Source organism: Sorex araneus, chromosome 1 (genome assembly GCF_027595985.1).
Source record: "Sorex araneus isolate mSorAra2 chromosome 1, mSorAra2.pri, whole genome shotgun sequence".
In the NCBI taxonomy this organism is placed as follows: Eukaryota; Metazoa; Chordata; class Mammalia; order Eulipotyphla; family Soricidae; genus Sorex; species Sorex araneus.
In genome coordinates this window covers 268,308,735-268,328,266 of record NC_073302.1, presented here as the reverse complement: position 1 = coordinate 268,328,266, position 19,532 = coordinate 268,308,735, and the positions used below count along the sequence as shown (strand labels likewise).

General features: G+C 39.5%; 1 pseudogene; it reads left to right on the top strand.

The window, feature by feature from the left end:
• The first annotated feature begins 13,144 nt into the window (after positions 1–13,144).
• LOC129402176 (eukaryotic translation initiation factor 3 subunit I-like) lies at positions 13,145–17,232 on the top strand (annotated as a pseudogene).
• Positions 17,233–19,532: the final 2,300 nt, after the last annotated feature.

Here is a 19,532-nt window from a genome sequence, read left to right as displayed (position 1 = left end):
AAGTAGGGTTCTACTACTTTAATAAAAAGTATCCCACTGAATATCAAGTGACACAGAGAGTGCTCTGTTTCCCCAGTGCTTCTTTGGAGAACTTCCTAAGAAGTTTCAACATTGAGAATATTTATGTTTAGCAGATTGCTCAAGAAAGTAATCACAGTCATAATATCTATGAATATGCAATCTAGAATTGCTGTGCAAAACATAGACAATGAAGCCACAAGCCTTTCAGCAAAACAATGTGATTTTGTTGAAAGAATGAAACAGATGCTGATACAGGCACTATTAAGTGCAAAGCTTGGGAGCTGGATCTGAAGAAACTGGATGAAGGATCCCGATGCGTTGTTGAAGAGTTATCTTTCCGGTACTCTTTTGACTGTGGTTCTTTTCTTTCCAGCACAGAGTTGCAGGCATCCACCTTACTAATGGGACTCAAGAACCCCTTGGAATCCAGGTCTTTGCTACTTCCATTATGTGATGGCTTTTGTACTGAAAGGGAGAAGAAACGAGTGAACAAGATTTAGAAGATGATATCATCTCCAAGGTCTTGTTCACTCAGACCTATATGTACCTATAGCTAAATAGATGTCTCAGGCTTCAAAAGTGTCAGAGAGAAGCCTTTTTTGTTTGACTCCTGCGTTTCTCAGTAAGAGTACAGCTCCCTGTGGGTGGGAGAAAGATCTCAAGAGTGTTTTCTGATTGAGAACTTTCAGAAGGCTTCCATGTTGGTCGCAGTCACTTACACTGTTCACAGTATCAGTATGGAGAGTAGGAGAAAAGAGTCAGTTGATAGAAAGCTTGTGTGTGCTTGTGTGTGTATGTGTGTGTGTGTGATTGTGTGCTCAACCAGGGAGGGGGAACAAAAGACAAGAGAAGGGCCTCACCCTCCCACTCAACATAAGACATCCATCAAAACAAAGCAACTGTGTTGAGAAGTGGCAGATTACCACAGTCTGACTTCAATCTGGTCTTTTAAGTATTGCTTATGGGTTGGACATAGAGTGGAGAGTCACGGGTGAGGTCAGAAGAGTGTGCCTCATCTAGAAAGGAATTTGAGGCAAACCTCATGAAGTCTCACCTCAAAACACTTTCTCATCACCAGAGATAACAGTGTTCTGTCTCACCAATAGCTGTTCCACCCTGGACACTACCACAAAGTAAGCTTCCATGATAGAACATGGAAAGCACTGATAATACCGGTGACATGGTTTATGTCTTGAAGGAAAAAAAATTTTCAGACACTGTTCTGAGTTATTGAAAGATTTTAAATTCTTCATGCAAGATGTTCTGTCAGTATCTGACTCTAGTTTGAAAACCACGCTCAACTCATGTTTTCTTGAGTTTTGGTCTTCCTCCTGGCCAGTGCTCAGAAGTCACTCCTGGCAACGCTCTGGGGACCAGATGTGGTTCTGGGGATTGAACCAATGTTAGCACCATGTAAAGAAAGTACCTTACCCACTGTAACCTTTCTCTGGTCCCTCAACTGATGGACTCTTGCTTCCTCTACTTTAAAATTCAACAAGTGCTCCTTCCAGAATTTTCGTAGAAAAGCTTTATCCAGTTATTTTTTCAACTCATCACTTACTGATCTATTTTGTGCCAATATCATGGTATCACCATGATCATATTATATACATGATCCCTACTACAGAAGAAAACTAAAATTGTAAATAAGCATGCCGTGAAATGCTTGAAAAATGCTATAAGATAGGATTCTAGAGAGGACGTCAGGACAAAACTATTATGTAAATTTTAAACCACTTTTCTTTCCTAAAATAATTTTTTTGCTATTTGATACTAGTTATTACTAGAATTCCTGCTAAAATACTGAGTTTCTCTATAAGGTCCACATTTAAAATTTCAGAATGTAATTGAGGACATTATCCAACAAATACCTGACTACCTACTTACTAGCAGTGTAGATTATTAATCTTTAGGTTTCTAGAACATTAACCATAATTTTACAAGCCTAAAGTTTTCAAATATTAAGAAGAAATATCTGTGTCTATTGCTTGTTATTCTTTGCTCAGATCTCTGGAAGGAATTCGACAAGATTATGGGTAAAACATCTAAAATAAAAAACAAAAGCTACCTTACTGATCCAGGGAAATTTTACATCAGCATATCAAATTATATCCAAATAGCCAATATGAAAATTGCCATCCAGACTTCATAGCATAATCAAACAATAACCCAAAAAAAGTTCCTTCAAAATATGATCTAGGTAAGATAACCAACAATGTTTATCTTCCCCTGAGCTATTGTTATGACTAATAAGATAATGTTCAGAAGGACTTTGAAGGAGTAATGTAATGTTCTTTGAAGCATTATCATTTTATTATTAATGAGTTTTTGATTTTGACAGCTGCCAATTGCATCAAAACCACAGTAAACCCTTGCTGGTCTCCACAAGAGAAATGAAATATGATACAAGAGAGAAGGTAGTGGATGGTGGTAGATAAAATTTGCTCCAGTTGAATCCTAGAGATAGGGTTATAGATAAAGCAACTAAAAAATAACAGGAGTGACAAGTAGTGCTGAGACAGGACCAAAATCAGTATAAAAATAAACATAATATAAATACACATTATAAACATTCAAATAACAAAGTTGCCAATACCAACTTAAGGTAAACTGCATTGAATTCATTAACTTCTTCCCTTAAACTCATTTATTCATTTTTTGTTGAAATAACATTGATTTACATTACTGTGAATACTTACATGCCTTGGACTGGAGTGATAGCACAGTGGGTAGGGCATTTGCCTTGCACACAGCTGACACGGGTTCAATTCCTCCAACCATCTCAGAGAGCCCCGCAAGATCCCGAGAGTATCCCACCCACGCAGCGGAGCCTGGCAAGCTACCCGTGGCATATTCGATATGCCAAAAACAATAACAAGTAACATTAATAAGTTAACAACGAAGACATTACTGGTGCCCGCTCAAGCAAATGGATGAACAATGGGGATGACAGTGCTACAGTGCTACTTCCAAGCCTTTAGGGATGCCAAGTCACCACAGCATGACCACTACCATGTCCACTGGATCCCCCTCTACCCTATGAACCCACCCTCATACTCCATACCCTCAGTAATGGAGTTTTAGGATTTGTAATTTTCTTTGGACACTGTCAATTCCCTTTCTACATATGTGACATGAGTGAGATTATCCACTATTTTCCTTTCTTTTTCTGACATGTTTCACTTAGTATATTTAGTTTCAAAAATGTTTCAAAATGTAAGCTTGAATCTTTTCTCACAGCTGAATAGTCTTCCTTTATATATCTACACCACATCTTCTTTATCCACTTAATTTGTTGCTGGCCATTTAGATTATTTCCAAATCTTAGCTCTTGTAAATAACCCTGAAATGAACAGAGGTGTGAATAAACCTTTCCCAATGATGTTTTTCTTTAGATAACAAGAATGGAATTGCTGGGTCATACGGTAGTTCCAATACTGTTTTTCATAGATACTAAGCCACTTTACATTCCTATCAACAATGTATGAAGGTTCTCTTTTCTCACACTATTACCAGCACTGGTAATTTTTGGCCTTCTAAAATGTTTTACTCAATGGTGCTAACTGATATTTCTTTATTGTTTAAGTACACATTTTCCTGATAATAAATAATGGTGAGCATTTTTTTTCATATTGGCTATTTCTATGCCATCCTTAGTAAAGTGTCTGTTCAGCATTTCTTCAGATTTTCTGATGGGGTTGTTTGTTCTTGGTGGTGAATTTTGTTAAGTTCCTTATAAGTATTGGCTATTAGTCATTGATATATGGTGGTGATGTGTTCATATTTCTCACATTTAATAGGGCGCTTTTCTTTTTTCTTTTTGCAGTTCCAGGGATCAAACTTAAAACCTTACACATGAAAATAAGTGCTTTACTATTAAGCTATACTCATAATCTTGTCATTTTTTATGACTCTAAATGTGTTATTTATTTATTTCATATAAACTTTGGAGGGGCTCTTTTTTTCAGGATCATTTATTGAGACACTGATTTAAAAGTTGTTCATAATAGAATTGTTTCAGGTATACAATGTTCCAACACCAATTCCACCACCATTGTCTACTTTCCTCCACTGATATTCCCAGGTTCCCTCCCACCCCCAAACCTGTCTCTTTGGCAGGCATATAACAAATTAATTTGATATCACTCGGTCCAATAAAATGTAAATGAATGGCCAATAGAATTATCCAGAAATAAATCATAAAAGTCAACTTGTGATGAATCGATGCATGTTTTTAACCTGTCTTTAGTAGAGGACAAGGACGTGTACCACTAGTGAGTGCCATACTCAGTGCCACATTCTGGGAAGTTTCTCCTGCCCTTTAAAGGGGCTCTTATAATGCTTCTTACAAAACTGGTTTCAGGGTTCTGAATTTCCTAAGCTATTGTCTGGCCATGAAGCTCTGTATAGCTCCTTCAAATCTGAATGATAATACTGGTTAGAGTATTCTTGGTGTTCATTTTATTAAGTTTTTGTACTATGTCCTTCTTAAGTTTTTGTCACAGGGTTGTTGTTTAATATTTTAATTGCACTTAATATTTATTTCTGTCATAGTGTTTATTCATAGAAGTTTCAGCATCCTTTGAGAATTGTAAAAATATGTATGATAAAGCTATGTTGGGCCCATACAAACACATGAATATGTCTGTATCAGTCAGGTCAACTTGATAGAATAAATTACAAACTGAGTGGGAAAAAAATGACCTGACCAGTGTATTCTTGGTATACTTTGCATTTTTTTTTTCATGTGTGCTGTTTTCTATGGGTGGTTGGCTGTTTTGTTTTATTTTATGCTCCTGGCTCTGTGCTCAGCAACCACTCCTGGTAGCTTTCAGGGGGTGACCGTATGCAGTACCAGTGATTATTGGAGTTGTCCACATGCAAGTCCCTACCCACTGTACTGTCTTGCAGCCTGTATTTAATGTATTCTAAGCTAGTTTGGTTAATTGGTCTTTCAAATAATAGAGAATAAATATCTGCAGGCTGGGCAACCACCCCCTACAGTGTTTTCAAGCATAGCTTTTTCTATTTCTGAAATTTTTATGCCCCATAAACTTTTCCTTTCTTACTTCTTTTCTAATGCCAATGAAAATTATTTTTTATATATAAAAAATGTGTAGGACTGGAGTGATAGCACAGCGAGTAGGGCGTTTGCCTTGCACGCAGCCGACCCGGGTTCAATTTCTCTATCCCTCTGGGAGAGTCTAGCAAGCTACCGAGAGTATCCCGCCTGCACGGCAGAGCCTGGCAAGCTACCCGTGACGTATTCGATATGCCAAAAACAGTAACAACAAGTCTCACAATGGAAATGTTACTGGTGCCCACTCAAGCAAATTGATGAACAACAGGACGACAGTGCTACATTGCTACTATGTCCTTCTAGTACTTAGAATTTTATTTTCTGTTCTAAAATTCTAGTACTTAGAATTTTATTTTCTGATAGAAAATAAAATTCTATGTACTGATAGAATTTTATTTGAAAGATCTGCTTTACATATTCTGAATTTTCCTTTCTATATAAGTTTCTATTTTGATCTTGCTGCATTCAATACTCTCTCTGTATCTTTGAATTTTGTCATTTGCAGCATAATTCCTCTTGGATTTTTCCTAATTGGGCCTATTTTCATTGGCAAATGTTGGGCCTCTTGGATTTCAGTGCCTATAATCTTCAATTCTGGGAAGTTCTTATCCATGATTTCTTTGACTATTATGTCTTCATTGCATTTGCCTTCCTTTTCTTCGGGATTCTGTTAATTCTTACATTGTTCTTCTTGAACTCATCCCATAATTTCCTGGTATGCTGTTGATCTCTTTTCAGAATAATTTTGTTTTAGTGATACTTTGTTTTTGTTGTCCAGAAGTTTTTTAATTTGACACAACCCCATTTGTTTTGTTTTTGTTGTTATAGGAGGGTTTTTTATTGGTTCTTTTGGTTTTTTTGTTTTGTTTTGTTTTGGTTTTTTGTTTGTTTTCTTTATAATAAAGTAGAATCCTGGAACACAGACCTATACCAATATCATTGGGTGTTTTGCTCGGTTACTTCAATGTATTTGATGATTTCAAGTCTTTATGCATTTTGAATTTATTTTTGTAACTGATGTGAGACAGCGATTCAATTTATTTTTTTACATGTGGCTATACAATATTCTGACATTGTTGAAGTGGTTTTCCTTTCTTTGTTTTATGCTGTTGGTTCATTTTGTCATAAATTATCTTATCCATACATGTGAGAGTTTTTTTCTGGACTCTCAATCTATTTCATTGATCTGTGTGTCTACTATTATTCCAGAGGCACACTATTCTGATTACTATAACCTTGCAGTATAGATTGAAGTTTGGGATATGTTACCATCTTTTTTTTCAGGATTTATTCATTCATGTTCTTATCTAAATATTAAGAGCCTCTTTGTACAAGAAGGGCTGGAGCGATAGCACAACGGGTAGGGCTTTTGCCTTGTATGTGGCCAGCCCAGGTTCGATTCCTCTGTCCCTCTCGGAGAGCCCAGCAAGCTACCAAGAGTATCCCGCCCTCACGGCAGAGCTTGGCAAGCTGACCGTGGCATATTCGATATACCAAAAACAGTAACAACAACTCTCACAATGGAGACGTTACTGGTGCCTGCTAGAGCAAATCGACGAACAATGAGAAACAGTGCTACAGTGTAGCATTGTACAAGAAAATAAATGCTAAGTGATTGGAAATTTTAAAACCAAAAAGACAACCTCTGTTTTTATTGAACTACTGGAAGGCAGAGGGAAGAGATAGAGAAACATATAAACAAATAATATTTTTAAATTCTTCCCTGTATTTAGGGCTGGAGCGATAGCACAGCGATTGGGCATTCGCCTTTCACGCAACGGACCGGTGTTTGATTCCTCCACCCCTCTCGGAGAGCCTGACAAGCTACAGAGAGTATCTTGCCCACATAGCAGAGCCTGGCAAGCTACCCGTGCGTATTGGATATGCCAAAAACAGTAACAATAAGTCTCTCAATGAGAGACGTTACTGGTGCCTACTCGAGCAAATCGATGAGCAATGGGATGACAGTGACAGTGACCCTGTATTTAAAGTTGATACAGGTTAAAAGGAGAGGCATAGTGTTGTAGATAGAGCTCAAGGGCCTGAGTACATGCTCTGTATGTGGGAGACTCAGGTTTCATCCCTGGGACTGAATGATCCCCCAAGAATTTCTGGATGCAACCTACAAGTACAAAGGCAGGAGAAACCCCCAAGTACCACCAGGTGGGGGCCCCAAACAAAATAATAAAATTAAGAGCTGATGCAGAGAATGAAGGGTTGTTTTCAGAGAAGAAATATATTTGGAGAAACTCAAGAGAGACTGTGTCCTTGAAGTACAGAGCACTGAAAGTAAAGACATTCCAGGTGGTCATAGTATTCACAAGTAGCATGTCAGTTAGCTAATACTCTGAATTTTGGAAAGAATTCTAGGGCTGGGGATGGGGAGGATGACCCAGACTGCCTGTGACCCCTAGAAGGACAGCAGTGACCACTTTAGATGCAATATTACTGTTTATGAGGAAAGATTAAGGAGTTCACGGTAAAAAATAAGGCTTGGTTGATAGATTGGGGCCTTCTTAGGAGCTGAGACTTATTCCAAAGGCATTGAGAAGCCTCTAAAACATTTGAGCAAGTGATATGTTTCTCTTCGTGGTTTTGAGAGACTTCTTTAACATCAACCTGAAATTTGTACTGGGAAGATGAGCCGGAAAGCTGCATAGGAGTCATTTGGATTGTCCTTGTGAATGACGCCAGGGAATGAAAGAGGTAGAAAGGACAAATTTCTCAGAGAAGCTAACATGGTCTAAGAGAGGAAAGGGGGGTAAGGAAGGATTGTGAAAGTGATTTCCTAGTACATGGCTTGGAAATGACTTGTTAGTGACCAAGGGGGAAAAAGAGGAAGAAGGAAAAGCCTATGAAAAAGCTTTTCCTTCTCATCTACCCCTTGTCTTGGAGGCTGGCCGGTCCAGAAGGTACCTGCACACCTCCCATTACTCACCAGTGATAGGAAAAGGGAAATGCCAGGCAGAAAGAGGCACATCAGAAATGGCCCCTCATTGCCTCTTCTGTTTACTGCTGGTTAATGCCACCCTGAAATATGTGTTCAAAGGGTTACAGTTGTTTGAGAGACAACTTTCAAACAATGTTCCTGTCACTTCTTTTTCAGACTCCTTAATGGTGCCCAAATGAAAATAAAGGTTCAAATTAAGTTCAGAAAGCTTTAAAGCACTTTTTAATGGTAGAACTACAGCATTAAGGTTTTCTTTATGTCTTATTTTGTTTCAAGTGTTAGATATTAGTTTATTTTTAACAAGAATTACAAGTATTAACAAGTAGTATTTATACTTGCTGATTAAAAACACACGTATAGTCACAATATCCTAAGCATCATCAAAATGACAAATATATTTCCATGGTATAGATATTAAAACACAAAGAAATATCTAAGTGTAACTAGTCTGACAAAGCATATGTCCAGTTAAAAATCTTAATTCAAAATTTGGGGGTATTATTAATTTATAAAAATTGATTATACCATTTCCATCTTAAAAATTAGCATTTGGGGTTAGTGATATAGATCAGAGGTAAAGTATCCGTCCTATGGTAGAGACCCTGGTATGATTCCCAGCACTGAAAAATGGGAGGAAGGAAGGAAGGAAGGAAGGAAGGAAGGAAGGAAGGAAGGAAGGAAGGAAGGAAGGAAGGAAGGGAGGGAGGGAGGGAGGGAGGGAGGGAGGGAGGGAGGGAGGGAGGGAGGGAGGAAGGAAGGAAGGAAGGAAGGAAGGAAGGAAGGAAGGAAGGAAGGAAGGAAGGAAGGAAGGAAGGAAGGAAGGAAGGAGGGAAGGAAGGAGGGAAGGAAGAAAGGAGGGAGGGAGGAAGGGAGGAAGGAAGGAAGGAAGGAAGGAAGGAAGGAAGGAAGGAAGGAAGGAAGGAAGGAAGGAAGGAAGGAAGGAAGGAAGGAAGGAAGGAAGGAAGGAAGGAAGGAAGGAAGGAAGGAAGGAAGGAAGGATGCGTAATCATTCTTGGTAAGAGAGATAGCTCATCAGGTTGAAGCCCATATTTTCCATACAGGAGTCCTGGATTTGATTCCCAGCACTGCCTATCAGAGAACACAATGTATGATTTGTAAATATTTTATGTCACAGTTGCTAAAATGTTTCTAAAAGATGAGAAAATCAGGGGCTGGAGCAATAGCACAGTGTGTAGGGCGTTTGCCTTGCACACGGCTGACCCGGGTTTGATTTCCAGCATCCCATATGGTCCCATGAGCACCACCAGGGGTGGTTCCTGAGTGCAGAGCCAGGAGTGACCCCTGTGCATCGCCGGGTGTGACCCAAAAAGCAAAACAAAACCAAAAAAAAAAGTGAGAAAATCACAATTTAAAAAATAAGTTTTATGGTTTCTAAATATGTTCTACAATATCTAGGGAATCTTTTAAGCTGTGTAAGAAGCATGAAGAAAAGTACAAAATGCTAAAAAAAGGTTAACTAGGAAATTCCAAAAGAAATAAGGAAAGTGGCACAGATATTCTGTAAACACCCTAAATCTTCCATAACTTCTAACTTCTCAGATAACTCTTTCTACAGTCCAGATATATTTATGAGCTAAGGGTGAGACAGGAGAATATCTGAGGTATGAGTCTTGTTGACACCAAAACCAAGAGTCTGAAAGTAAGGCCACCATCGTTGATGTCCCTCCTTAACTATTCTTTATGTGCAGCTTTGACATAATTGTAAATAGATTTGAGGATTTCAAGTCCAAAATACCAAAATTTTCTTCTTGCAAATCAAGATGCGGAAATGAGAAAAATGCATACAGAGTTCAAGAAACCCTTCCCGTTGGGATACTAGGCAGTGGAACAATTAACAGCTTTCTCTAATACACTCTGCCTAATTAAAAATACTCTCACAGTCGATGCCAGAAAAACAAAAATAAAGACACGCATTCTTTAAAGAAGAACAACCGGATATGTTTCTGGTGTTGGAGAAAGCTCAAGGCAGATTGAATTGTTTTCAATTTAGCCCAGGTGAAGAAGATGGCACTTCTGTTTTGATTTGGGCAACAATTGAAAGTGCTCCAGGGCTGCTCCTGAGGGGGAGGGGGAGGGGAGGGCTGGTGATTCTGTGGTGCTGAGGCGTAAACTTGGAGCTCCTACGTGCAAAGCATTCACTCACACCTTTTGAGCCTTCTTCCTAACTTAAAGACGGAATAAAAGAACCAATGAAATGGCATAGTGGAAGGGGCTGGAGCAATAGCACAGCGGGTAAGGTGTTTGCCTTGCACGAGGCCAACTCAGGTTCGATTCCCAGCATCCCATATGGTCCGCTGAGCACCAGCAGGAGTGATTCCTAAGTGCAAAGCCAGGAGTAACCCCTGAGCATCGCCGGGTGTGACCCAAAGAGCAAAAAAAAAAAAAAAAAAAAGAATGTTGGGGCTGGAGCGAAAGCACAGCAGGTAGGGCATTTGCTTTGCTCGCGGTCTATCCGGGTTCGATTCCCAGCATCCCATATGGTCCCCTGAGCACTGCCAGGGGTGATTCCTGAGTGCAGAGCCAGGAGTGACCCCTGTGCATCGCCGGGTATGACCCCCCCCAAAAAAAATGAACGTTGGGGCTGAAGGGATAGTACAGCGGGGAGGGCGCTTTCCTTGCTCACAGCCAACCCACCACTCCATCTGGTCCCCAGAGCACTACTGGGAGTGATTCCTGAGTGCAGAGCCAGGAATAATCCTAGAGCACTGCTGGGTGTGACCCAAAAACAAAAATAAAAACAAAAATAGTGAAAGAAAGAAAGATCTTCAAGTGAGTAACTTCCCCTCCCCCCATGACAGTAAACGTCTGTTTTTTGGTTTTTTTTTTTAATTTTACAGACAAAATGTCTGCCATTTAAAGTCAGTTGTTTACACGTTGCCTCTTTCCCACCTCTTCCACAATCAAAACAGTGTTTTAGCAGACGCTCTACTCCCCACCAGGGTGGCTCTGCCAGATCAGGAAGCGCTGTGGCTGAGAACATATGTAACATGGAAACAAATTTTGAGTCTCCTTTCCAGCTTCTTGAAAAGCTGTCACATAATGTAAACCCAGAACCCTCGGGTTTCTGAAGTCAATATTTATATCAACACTTCTTTTCTCTCGCACTCTTCAGACCTACCTTCAATGACCTGCTCCCTTATTTTTCTGAGTTTTATGACTGCTTGGGTTTGTTGTAGCTGTTTAATGATAATAATAATCCAGATCCTCTCCCATCTTTATTACAGTGGCAGAGCCCTGCAGCACGCTCTCTCAGCCTGTCTGAACAGGAAATGAAATTGTATAGACAGTATGATCACATCCATATAAAAGCTCAAATTAAATGAGTGAACAAACAAAAACCACAGAACAGACAGCTCTCAGAATATTCGGGGTAGGAATCTTTGCACAGTAGAAACTGCTCTACTTTTCTCTTTTGCTTGAGCTATTTACATACTTTGTGCTTTTTTTTATAAAAAAAAAAAGCACAATAGCCAAAAATAAAATGATCTAAAGTTAAAAAAAAATACAATAATAATAACAATAGTTAATTAGAATCATGGGGCATTTTTCTCACATGCCAACTACAAAAATGTTGAAAATGTGTACAGTGGTGCTCCAAAGTCTGGAAGAGACTGTTGCACCATGTGGGAACAATTTGCTGCCTCACAAAATGGGACTGATTCTGGGGGAGGAGCCACAAGAACTCCTACAAAATTCCCTCCTCCACCCACCGAAGACAAGTCTTTGGCAACTGCTCTAACGATGTTTCACCCACCTAATTCCCAGCCCTCCTAGGCTCCCTAAGAGTTCATCTCCGCATCTTCATCCTCCTCGGTAATCAATAATTGGAAAACTCTTCAAAAATCCATCTACTTCAACATGCTCTCCTATGAAAAGCAAGAGCACTGAGCTATTTCTATTTCCTCTAATTTAATATGTAGAAAGTGATATAGAGATTGCCCGAACTTTCACCACTGCCTTCTAAAACTGAATTCCTTGAAAGAGTATTTGGAGTTTTGGGGGGGCTGGGAAAATAGTACAGTGGGTAGGACACTTGCCTTGCACTCAGCCAGCATGGGTTTAATTCCCTGGTACCCCAGATGGTTCCTTGAATGCAGAGCCAGGAGTGATCCCTGAGTGCAAAAAAAAATTTTTTTAATTATTTGAAAAAATTTAATTTAAAAAAACATAGTAGTTCCATAAAAATTTTAAATTTTTATTTATGATTATGAAGAGAGCTCAAAATTGTACAAGAATATTGTGAAACGTAAGTGTCTGTCTTCCTCCTCAGATCCTCTAACCCACCTCTCAAAGAAACTACAAAAATAGTTTGCGTTGAGCTTTTCATACCAATGGTTGCAAACAAGTATATTGCTTTCCCTTTTTCTCACAACTCACCCAAAAGGTAGTTATACGCAATTTTCCTCTATTTGCAGTATTCAATTAATGAAATATTCCATAGACCTTTCCAATAAGTATGTATAGATACATTAATTTTTTCCCTTTTGCATAGGAGCCCTTGGGGCCAGAGATATAGTTCACTGGACTTAGTGAATGTACTGAGGCCAGGAGGCCTGAGTTCAATGTCCAGTACCACATGGTCTAGTGAGTATTACCAGGAGGAAGCACTGAGCACAGAACCAGGAGAAGTGCCTGAGCATTGTCAAGTATGCTTCCTACCAAAGGAAAAACATAAGAGATAAACTTTTTTTTTATTTAAAAATAAGAACAACCCTCCACACCTGATCCCACCGCATTAGCTAGCCCAACTCCACATCTTCCAAACTTCTGCTTGCTATGCCACCCTAGACAGCTCTACTCATCAAATCTCATTCTGATCGCAGTTATACTTCTGGTCACTGGGGAAATAAAAAAAGAAATTTCCGGTCTAACCCCTTAGAGACTCTCACGGGGCCGGGGGGGGGGGGGGGTAGCACAAGGATTCCCCCTAAGCACAACAGGAACACAGAAAACACAATGGGAATGTGAAAAAGCTCACCATATTGAATGAACAAAAACAACACAGAAGACTCCATCAGCCCATCCAATTCTGTAAACTCTCCAAGAATGACCTCAATACCACGGTGTTGAGGATGTTAAGTGAGTTCAAAAGACAATGGCATGGGTAGTTCAGCAAAGAACAAGAAAGTATGAGAAGTAAAATAATAACTAGAATCAGAAATGACAGAAATTCAAAGTAATCTGGATGATATTTTTAAAAACTCAGTAAAATGTTCATTCTGCTGAACATTCTTTTGAGCCTAGGAAAAAAATGGAGGAATTCAAAGATGAGATGGAGGAAACCTCTAGAAAAGAACAGATGACTTAGACAGGTCTGTAAAGAAATGAACAGCACACCAGAGAAGTACAGGATGAATGAAAAGGAAAACTATAAGAATCTTTGGCATCCCAAAAGAATAGGAAGGCAGTAGAGCCTGAGAGCTAGTACAGTGAGTAAAGGGTTTGCATTGCATGTGAATGATCTGGGTTTCATCTTTGGCACCCCATATTTGGTCCTCTGAGCCCTTCAGGAGTGATCCCTGAGTGAAGAACCAGAAGCAAGCCTTGGGTATGTCACCAAAAACACAAAACAAACAGAAAAGGAATCGGAAGGCCAGTTCAATAAATAACCAATAGTTAAAGAATCATTGATAAGAATTTCCCAGAGTTGAGGATACAGGTCCCCAGATCCAAAAGGCCCAAAAAGTCCCAGAGAAAACAGACTCAGATTGAAAATCTCCAATACACATTGTGTCAAAAATAACCAAATCCAAAGACTGAGACAGAATGTTCAAAGCAACAAGATCATTAAAAGAACTAATATACAAAGGAAAGCCCGTGAGATTCATAGCAGATGGTCAAATGAGATCGTCAAATGAGATCAAATGAGTCAGAAAAGAATGGAGGGATATAATAAAATAATAATTTTTAAAACAATTAAACAAACACATCAACAGAATACTCTATCAGCTGATTATCATTCAGATTTGAAAGAATGATAATAGAGCTTCATGGACAGGCAACAAGCTTAGGGAATTCATAGCCTTGAAACCAGTTTTTCAAGAATCATTAAAGGAGCTTCTTTAAAGGAAAGGACAAATTTATCTGTACTTGTCATTGACTAAGGCATTCATTCATGGTGCTTATTGTTGCCCTCAGTTAGGTTAAGAAAGGTTTGTTTACTCCTTGCTTGCTAAAGGATTTTATACATTTTAAATAATGAATTAAAGTTTCATTTATATTGAATGTTCTATGTTTGATCAGATGGAGTTTTTTTAAAACATTTATAAAGGTATTTGTTATAATCTTTTATTATTCATGCTAAGTAAAAGATTGTTATAAAGTATTATCTATAAACATTATCTATAATACAATATTTTCTAACACAACACACTCCCTTTCTTGGGATAAAATGCACTTTTGTATCTTTCCAGGACTATTTCAGTTTTCCCCATGAAACATTTTTAATTCTCCTCACTCTTAATAAATTTATTAAATTTTACTCTTAATAAATTTGTAGGATATATCTATTTCATATTAATTTTTTTTAAATAGCTGAGCTCTATTCATCTATATATGTGTAGGGGTCACTGCCTCCACAATACATTTTTTAAAAGATCTCTCTTATATATCAATAAAAAGAAGTATAGAACTTATCACTGTATCACTGTATCACTGTCATCCCGTTGCTCATCAATTTGCTCGAGTGGGCACCAGTAATGTCTCCATTGTGAGACTTGTTGTTACTGTTTTTGGCATATTGAATACACCATGGGTAGCTTGCCAGGCTCTGCCATGCAGGCAGGATACTCTCGGTAGCGTGCTGGGCTCTCCGAAAAGGATGGAGGAATTGGACCTGGGTCGGCCGCATGCAAAGCTAACGCCCTTTCCCACTGTGCTATCATTCCAGCCCAAGGGAACATAAAGTAGTATAAATTATTGGAACTGAAAATTTTGTCTATAGAACAGAGCTTATATGAAAAGGTGTTTGGATGAGTCCTTAGATCACTGGTGGATAGAAGGATAATGGGCGTGGTGTTAGAGTGATTTCTGCACGAAAAGCATTATTAACAGAATCAAAAATCTGGTACCTCCACAAAAAAGAAAATTAAAACTAGAAACTACTCTCATCATTGTGTATATGCGTGTGTGTGGGGGGGGGGTGAGGTGGAGTGTAATGCGGCAACACGAGGGCAGGATCAGACCCCCAAGGTGCTGGGCCCAGTAGTGTATAATTGGTAGTTTTGTGTTTGGGGTCACCAGCCATATTGGGTAATGCTTGAACTCAGAGTACTCATACAAGTCCAATTCCTGGCCTCAGACTCATTCATTCATTTTAATCAGCTACATATTACTAAAGAAAATGCACATGATAAACTATTCAAATAATCTCACAGCTTCACAAACCTAGGTGGTTTCTAATTTGTGTTAGTAGCTACATGTTTTACAAATGCATTGCTATACTTTTGGTGGGGAGGGGGGATCTCAAGGTGGATAACTCGATAGATGCATTTTAGCTTTGATTGAATCTATCAGGTTTATCTTCAAAAATTCAATACTTGCATATTCTCATCAGCACAGCACATCAGTGTCTACGCAACCTTGCCAAACTTGGGGTTATTAACTTTTATCATATTTGCCAATCTGAGAAGTAAGAAATGAGATTTCATTTTTTAAATTGCATTCATTTTAAATACTTTAAACTGTAAGTAAAAATCAATATGTAGTACAGAATGCTAAGTGCCAAATTTCAGCACATTAATATCTCCAACAGGCTCAATTATCTTGCTCCTATTTGCAATTGAAGCCTTCCCTGACATTTTTGTGCATGTAATGAGTCTGTGTATGCACCATTGATGCTGCTGTTCGTTTTATAAACCACACTTGCAGGTGCCCATTTGTGTACAAACATAAAACTGTAATTGTTGTGTTCTTGGATCAGTCAGGCTGGAAAAGTGTCAAAGGTGCAATCCTTCAGCCTATGCTCACTCTGAAAACATTCAGCAGAACATGAAGTCAAATACACATCTTAATATGTTTTAGTTCCTTGGGTTTTAATTTGATCTGTCTTAGACTTAAGATACGCTTATGCATTATTCTTATTCCTTGCTTCCTTGCTTTATTCCTTAGAGCTGGGCAAGGGATTTTGCTTTTTTGTTTGTGCTTAGCATTCATCAACAGAGAACTAGCTAAATGAATTCCATTTAAGAATAATTAGATTGAGGGGTCTTGAGTCAAAAGAGTGCTTGCAAACAAGAGTGAGGTCTCTAGTTCACACCTCAGCACCTCCTCTCATGCCAAATGAGAGCCTGGCGATGTCACTGCCAAGGCTATTCAATAAGCACCATAGTTAAGTGTGCAGGATCCAGCAAGTACCACAAAATGTACAAGTAATATAGCCAAGTGTGGTGACACACGGTGAGTAGTATTCGCAAGTGTGCAAGCACTATAGTCCTGTGGCTTTTACTCATCACAACAAAAAACAAGAAGGTTAAAAGGAAAATACATTTCTTAAAAAGTAGCTAGCTCTGGCTCAAGCAGCTGGCCCCTGGCTCTGCTCAAGTCCTTACCAATATGAAATCGATCTTTCTGTAGGGCCACGAGCAGTCCATGACCCATATCAGGGAAATAGCTGGCCCTACTGAAGACCAATTCCACTGTCCGGACCTGTGGCTTTGATTCTGGGGACAATATCATCATGTTCTCCCCTGACAAGCAGATGAGCCACCAGGGCTTCGTGAGCTTCGTTGACCTGCGGGAGCCCAGCCAGATCAACAGCAATGAGCCCTGCATGACGATCCCTTGCAACAACGACTCGAAGATCACCAGTGTTGTCCAGGGCCCCTTAGGAGAATGTATCATCGCCGGCCATGAGAGTGGAGAGCTCAACCGGTATAGTGCCAAATCTGGTGAGGTATTGGTGAATATTAAGGAGCACTCCCGGCAGATCAGTGACATCCAGTTATCCAGAGACATGACCATGTTTGTCACCGCGTCCAAGGACAACACAGCCAAGCTTTTCGATTCCACAGCCCTTGAACATCAGAAGACCTTCCAGACAGAACGTCCCGTCAACTCAGCTGCCCTTTCTCCCAACTATGACCATGTGGTAATGGGTGGCAGTCAGGAAGCCATGGATGTAACCACAACGTCTACCAGGATTGGCAAATTTGAGGCCAGGTTTTTTTTTTTAATTTACATTATTTATTTTTTTTTGGTGGGAGTAGGTTGGGCCACACCCAGCAGTGCTCAGGGCTTATTCCAACCCGGCACTCAGGGATCACTTCTGGGATCATATGGGGTGCCAGGGATCAAACCTGCGTTGGCCACATTCAAGGCATGTACTCTACCTGATATACTATCACTCCAGCCTCCTTAAGATCCTTTTAATGCGTTACTGAATATGGATTTTTAGCATTTTGTTGAGGATTTTTGCATCAATATTGGTTTGTCATTATTTTCTTTTATAGCATCCCTATCTAGAGTGATCAAATGATTGTCACTGTAAGGGAAAAAAATTGTTCAGACCATGATAAGATCACGTCGTGCAAAAATTAAGCTTACGATGGTGACCCTGAATCATAACATAGATTCAACATAAAATAAACACAAGATTATCATTAAACATAAAATGGATTAAACAATGTTCAGTCTCCTCTTTAAGAAGGCAGGGAAATACATAAACGCTTCTAATAGTCATGGTTATTTTAAGATTCAGTATTTAAAGGAATTATTTTGGATCTAGAAAGGTACTCATAATGTTAAATTAATAAGATAGAACCATCTGTGCTCCTCGACACCATAGAAGTCCCCCCCTTCCTTTGCAAGACAGCTCTTCTTGAAACCAGAGAATGCCACAGAAACCAAGCTTATACTCTGTGGTTTTCCAGCCTAATTCTTGTAAGATTAAGAGGGCTGCAAATCATAACACATCATCCTTCACGGGAGAAACACAGCGTCTAACACACTGCAGCCCAGGACCAACGCTGTCTCGGCAATATACCTGTTTTGATCCCTGACCCTTTGGAGCAGAGAGTGCTTTTGTATGCCTCTTTGGAAACCATTAAATAGAAATTACCCATTAGTAATTCGGCCAAAAGCTGCAAAATTGATTTTGTAATACAAAGAAAGGGAATTTTTTTTGCCTTCTGAAATGAATTCTTTTTTCCCCCTGTTCATTTAATATTTGTTTGCTGATTCTTCTATGTCTCTGTGGATGGCATTTATTGTTCAGTTGCTAATGTAGTTTTTGGTCTTCAAAGCTCTTAACCTTTCATCTTCAGTAATTCAAGTGGGTTTAAGAAATATTTTTCACTTCTCCCTGTCCAGAATTGATCTTCAATCAAACTCTCCTTCAAACAGCCTAGCATAGTTACCTGTGGTGTACTTGGAATACAAGAGAACTTTCTGAACCATGTTAGTAATCCCTTCAGAAGTGCTAGTTAATGAGGGTTTTTTTTATCAGTATTTGCTTTCTTTTTCTTTTCTTTTTTTTCTTTCTTCCTTTCTTGGTCTTTTCCTTCTCTCCATCCTTTCTCTTGCTCCCTCTTCAATTTTCTTTTTAAAATTCTGTGGGTTTTAGGGCATGGGTTATCAAACCTAAAACCTCACACATGCAAGGCTCTACTGCTGAGCTTAACTGTTTGTTCCCCTGCCGTCATTCTCCGCTCTGGCTTTCTCTTCCTTCCTTCCTTCCTTCCTTCCTTCCTTCCTTCCTTCCTTCCTTCCTTCCTTCCTTCCTTCCTTCCTTCCTTCCTTCCTTCCTTCCTTCCTTCCTTCCTTCCTTCCTTCCTTCCTTCCTTCCTTCCTTTCTTCTTTCCTTCCTTCCTTTCCCTCTCTTTTTCATCTGTTCTTTTTCACTTCCTCTTTCCTCTGTTTTTTGGGGGGGACTGTGGGGGTCATGCCCAGCTCTGCTCAGGACCTACTCCTGTCTCTGCACTCAGAAGTCACTTCTGGTGGGACTCAGTGACTTTATGTGGTGCCAGGGACCAAATCTGGGCTGGTCACATACAAGGCAAGTGCCCCACCAGCTGTACTAATGCTGCGACCCCACTTTTCCCTCCTTTTTTAGGAAAGGCTTAAGAGGGACAGGACTGTTGGATTTGAATACTCACTCTTTGATAATCACAGAGGAAAGATAGATCTCAAAAATCCCTCTTCTTTACTTTTTCTTTGATAGTATTTTATCTTTCTGAGGATGGGAAAGGGGAACCCCCAAACATTGACAAGGAGGTCTAGAGGTCTCACCAGTGGATCCGAGGAAGCAAGGCTTCTAGAACCTGTGCCTGGGCAACTCCAGCAATGCTGAGCATGTTAGGGCTGCACCCAGGAAGCCGAGGGTAGTGGGGACCATGTGGTGTCAGGAGTCGAACTTGAGTAGTAACTGCTATTCTATCTCCAAGCCCCTGTATTTCATTTTAAGGATCTCAATTATTTACATCCAATTTGAAAGTTAGAGCTGCTTGGGTGTTTCAAAGGGTT